Raw genomic sequence first — 5,652 nt, 5'->3', positions numbered from 1 at the left:
ATAACTGTGCGTGTGGTCAAGGGCCTGGAAGGAACATGCCAAAATGAACATTGTACCAAGATAATGGGGTTATAAATAATTTCCTTTTTCTTTAGAAAATTTATAAAATGATGTTAAATTTTGTTGGAATTTTTTAAAAGACCACTGAAGTTTTCTAATTAGAGGAGCACTTTAGTTTCTCATTGAAATGATTGTTCTGATTCTGTAAAGAGCATATGGAAAAAGAATGACTTTTCTTTAGCGCATTATAGCTTTTTAATGACAAACTGTACTTGCATTGTTTGCTGGAGGTTTCAATATTTGAAAAGTATCAAAGGAACAATAACAGTAAAAAAAGAAACAGTACCCTTTTATATTGTACTACTCTTCCCATAATTATGCACATTTGGGGAGTTATAGTATCAGCTGATCTACTAATTAAACATAGATGAATAGTAATTTTTTATAGTTTGGTTCTTGTTTATTCAGATTTTAATTTAATTTACATTTTGTATATACATTTCAGAGGAAAGACAAAATAAACAATAAGAAAGAAATAAAATGGGGATGGGGTTTAGTGGCTATTCTTTGGGTGGACAAGAGAATAAGACATTTCCTGTATTTGTAAAATTATCTTAAAAGACAGCTAAGAGCCATTAATGCATGCTAGTTGCCTACTTTAAATCAAAATAGAACAGACCCCAATTCTTTCTTTGTTTCCAAGTATCATTGTATGTCACTTTATCTCTACACTTCAACAATTAGGTAGGTTCTAGCATTTAATCGAGAGCTTTTGTTTTACATCAAAAAACTTCCACATGGGCAAAAGCAGATACTGTTAAAAAACAAAAACAAACAAACTAAACAATGTGCCTAATTCATCTCCCTCAGAAATCACAGCACAAAAATGCTGTGGACTGCTGCTTTGAGTACTGTATTTTTTTTATTTTTTATTTTTACTTTTTAAAAGTTTTTTTGGCTGATGAGTTGTGTGTGTGTGTGTGTGTATGTGTGTGTGCGTGTGTGTTCCCTCTTGTAAGATTCAATAGGGGAAGGTATAAGGAAAGGAGGTTAGAAGGAAAAAGGCATTCAAGTTCTCTATCAACTTGTAGTTGCCAGTCTGGAAGGGAGTTTTACAAATAGGTCACTCATTAAAAGTTTATAGGGTGAATTCAGGAAGGCTGATCCTGAGGAGAACAACAGTGAAGGTTTTATAGAGCATTCTGGGTGGGCATAAGCATTTAGCAGAATCCAAAGCCTACAGAAACCATTTTTTTTTTCAGATATTCATCTAGCCACTCACTAAGCATTCAGTTAGTGCTTACCCTTAAGTAAACACATCTAATCTCTGTTTCTTCTTCTCAGGAATCAAGAGAAGAAAAACTTGGTGACACAATTGATGAAGTCATTTCTCCCTCATACCCCTTCTGCAGATGTGTGAATGCTGATGAATGCCAGACCTAGGGGATGGGAGGATGTAAAATAAGGAGTTAGTAGTGATTTTTTTTCTTAAGAATGTCATCTTTTTCTATTTTAAAAACTGTTCAAAATTTACCCAAAACTGTGTAAAAATCAGCAACAATGTACACTAGAGATACAAATGTTTAAGATTTTTAAAACATTTTAAAATTGTACTAACATGGGCAACTAACATATCTACTTAGAAAAATACAAAAATCTTTTCCAGTAAAAGCTACAAATACTTCTCTTGTTTTGTTTTCCAGATATTTCTAGAAAAAAATCCAAGTATACAGGTCTCATTCTGTCTGGACACATTTCATCTCATCATTCAAGGTCACTACTTCATGGTTCTCTGGATGATCTTGCTCCCTTTCCTTCATTCTCCTTCCAATCTCTCATCATGAGGGCTCTTTTATGTGTTCAACAAAGCATCAAGCTCAAAGCATAATAATCACAAGGCTGTACCTGCTTCTCTCTAGTAACATTCTTCAAAGACACTGAAACAAATAAATAACAAATGACTAATCAGCTGTGTTTTTTCTCCAATCTAAATCACTTGTGGTCAGGTGCAGTGGCTCACGCCTATAATTCCAACACTTTGGGAGGCCAAGGCAGAAGGATTGCTTGAAGCTGGGTGTTCAAGGCCCCATCTCTACAAAAATTAATTAGCTGGGCCTGTTGGTGAACATCTATAGTCCTAGCAGCTCAGGAGGCTGAGGCAGGAGGATTCCTTGAGCCCAGGAACTGGAGGCTGTAGTGAGCTATGATTGCACCGCTGCACTCCAGACTGGATAATAAAACAAGAACCTGGCTCCTCTCCCCCCCCACCCCCCCCCCCAGAAAACTTTAACAGTCACATGAGGATTTATGGATTTTTTTTTCCTGGTTTTAGATTTTTAGTAACTGCAAAACTGAAATCCTTGTTATGATGAGTAATTTTTGTAAAATCTGATCACTTCATATTTTAAGACTCTGAATGTTACTTAAACATTGTTTTTGCTGGTTTTCTCTAGCAAAGGAAAGGAGTTATTGCTTCAGTTACTACCTAATGGAGGTAGAAGTCCCTGTTCTCAACTCAGTCTGCTTTGATGCCTGAGAAGGGGCACTCCTCATTACTGCTGGGGAGGGAAGCGTGTTTCAGCTCCCTCCGTGGTCTCCACCCACACCAAGGAGGGGTTAACTTTGTTACTGCTGGGTACTGGAGAAGATCTCGATTCCCCACTAGGCAGCCTCTAATACCTTATTTGGTCTCCTCACTCCAGCTGAGGGTGTAGGGTGCCTGTGACAACCTGGCAAGTGTAGAAGTCTAGACTTCCCATTTCATTGGTGGAGGTACGGGTAGAACCACAATTTTTCCTGTGATTGGTTGCAGTAGAGTGGCTATTGTCTAGAAGTTTTCCAACTGCTAGTCTGTCCCTTTCCTGGTCCTTTGCATAGAGAGGCCAGAGTTTTGCAGGTGGCCTTCTGTGTCTGTGCCCTTTGGTATTTCTGGGCTGCTGGCTTCCTCAGTCCCATGTCTGAGATAACTCAGAAAACTCAGGGAACTTCACCTGTGTTGTTTCTCATATCATAAGGCTCCAAGCCAATGTACTGCCTTCCCTCCACCTTTTGATGTCTTCTAGTGTTCATTTTTTACATAATGTCCTGGGTCTTTAGTTGTACTTAGTGGGAAACAGGAAAAGTGTATCTACTTCATCCTCCTAGAAGCAGAAGTTCTCCGTTACTATCTTTTAACCTGTAGTATACCTAAAACAAAAGGTAAAGAAACTATCATTACTAGAGGGCCATATTTTAAAACTCCATTTAACTTCACACCCAAACGTGTTGTTTTTCAATCAGTTCTCACCAAACATATGAAAGGTCATCCTAGGCAGGGTGGATCCTTCAGTTTGATCATGTTTCTGGGACCAGAAAGTGTGCTAAAGATACCAATAATTTTCTGCCCACTTCTACACAAGAATATGTTCCTACCAAGGCTCCAAATAAAAGCAGATATGACCCTGCCCTTTGCCCAGTGCCAGATGGCATTATGGGTGAATACAACTGACCCACAGAGTTGGAGGGTTCCTGGGAGAGAGGTGCAGCGGATTCTATCTCCTGTGAATTTGAGGTTGGGACTTGAGAGACTTCATAAGTTTGTTTCTGTCGAGTTCATGTGGTCAGGTCAATAAAGGGCTGAGCCAGGCATTTGGAGGTGACTGTGATGAGCCAGGCACAAGTGGAATAAACTGAAGAAACCAATCTACAGAAGGAACAAGAATAAAGCAGACACCCAGAGAGCAGAAGAAATAAGAAACCCTGGAGTTCCAGAGAGCGATTGTGTGAATGTGTTTCTGACTTGGCTCCTCATCACTATTCCATTGCTAGTTCCATGTTCTTGTGTATCCAGGCTACATGCCCTGCCCTTGGGTTTCATGAGTCAGATACCCCTATATCCTTCCAACAGCTTGCTTATGTTTCCAATCTGTGCAAAGGCTGAGTGCAGACTTCTCAGCCTTTGCATGGAGTATCTCTACGTAAGATTTTGAGTGAGCATGGGCCTTTGATCTTGCTGCTGCACCTCTCCATGTGGAGAAAGTTTCTCACAATGGCTATAGAGAATCACTCCCTCCTAGTTTTCCTCATCTCTTCCTTTGCCCCACTTTCTCTATTGTTCTTCAACATAATTATGGAATTTTGAGAAATATTACATCGTTTATGGAAAACAAAGACCAAAGAGACATATAACTTGACAAGACTTGCTGAAACGCCATCAGAGAAGATAACCAAAACCAGAAATAATCATAAAACATGGTAGAAAATAAAGCATTTTACAAAAGAAGATCCAATAGACAGGTATGGAAGTTCAGAGGAGAGAGACACTCACTCAGATCTCCTCCTGCTTCACTAATCTGGAAGTCATGTTACTGCCAGCATCAAGGATCCATTAGTATATGTCTGGCATAAATAATATAGACTGTAAATAGACACTGTGGAATATACTGACTATTGGGCATCCTAAATCCAAATGAGTGTGCAGACATTATAAGATCAGTAAGTTGATTGTATTGGTTCAAGTGGTAAAACTATCGGAAGGGATAGTGGGTTATTTTTGAGAGGACAACTTCTTAATTTCTTCTGAGCCTTCTACTTGCAAGTCAGGTGGTGTCTGTTTGATGATCTTGGAAAAGAAAAAAAAAAATCCTTATCTAAAAGACTTCAAATATAAGAGAATACAGATAGTCTTGCATTTGATTCATTTATATTGAAGGTGGCTAATGGGGCCTCTAGCCAACAGCAGATCTAATGGGATGTATATGGTGAGTCACTGAGGATTCCAATACAGCACCCTTCTTTCCCACCTGAGATATGCGTAAATAATGAAGCAAAGCAGTGGCACATAGACAAACAAAATATTAACTTTACTACTGATAAAAGTAGATTGGAAAAAATAGGTTAACTAGATGAATTCCAGAATTGGGCCCCCTTGTCCCCTACCCAGGAAGTAGTGGACTATGAGCCGCTTCCCTGGGTGGGGATACAGGAGAGCCGACCCTGGAGAACACAGCATAGCAACAACTCCTGCGAACTGAGCTGCCCAAAGGAAGAAGACAAGCTGAGCAGAGCATACTCAGGTATTTACATCTCAAATTTACCCATCAAAAAAACGACTCCCCTGGGGAAGAGCTAATAAAGAGGTGGAGGAAGATCAGGAGTTACAGTAATTACATTCCCTCCACATGGAAGAAACACCAAAAGTAAGAGGGGAACTTTTTCCTTTCCCACTGTCCAACAGTATACCAAATCTAAAAAAATAAAAATAAACCTCTAGTTCACAGACATGTAAGATATTAACATTATGAAAAATGAGAAACATTTTGCTAGAATTCAAAGACCCGGAGATTTAAAAATGCATATGAATGGCTAAAGTTAATGTACTCATATTGCAAGTAATTTTTTTTTCATTTCTCTTCCAGATTTTTTTTTTCCAGAGACAGTGTCTCCGTCACCCAGGCTGGAGTGCAGTGGCATGATCAGAGCTCACTACAGCCTTGAACTCTTGGTCTTCTGCCAAGAGTTCAAGGTGAACTCCCACCTTGGCCTCTCAAAGCCCTGGGATCACAGGTGTGACCACTGCACCAGGCCTCTTCCGGATGTTTTAATATTTGGGCTTTACTCCTGACTTCAGGCAATGATACAAGAAAATGGTGAGAGGGAGGAGGGGAGAAGGAA

At 39.4% G+C, this 5,652-nt stretch overlaps 1 long non-coding RNA gene across 1 annotated transcript; it reads right to left on the bottom strand.

Annotated features, from left to right (window-relative positions):
• Window positions 1-265: 265 nt before the first annotated feature.
• LOC108582919 lies at window positions 266-5,449 on the bottom strand. The gene is made up of 2 exons (XR_002518441.1): window positions 2,680-5,449; window positions 266-1,937 (listed from the first exon to the last, which is right to left on the bottom strand). It is a non-coding gene; the product is annotated as an uncharacterized LOC108582919 (long non-coding RNA).
• Between the last annotated feature and the right edge of the window lie 203 nt (window positions 5,450-5,652).

Source organism: Papio anubis, chromosome 15 (genome assembly GCF_008728515.1).
Source record: "Papio anubis isolate 15944 chromosome 15, Panubis1.0, whole genome shotgun sequence".
Taxonomy (NCBI): Eukaryota; Metazoa; Chordata; class Mammalia; order Primates; family Cercopithecidae; genus Papio; species Papio anubis.
Note: the sequence above shows the minus strand (reverse complement) of the source record. Positions and strands in the feature narration are given on the sequence as shown.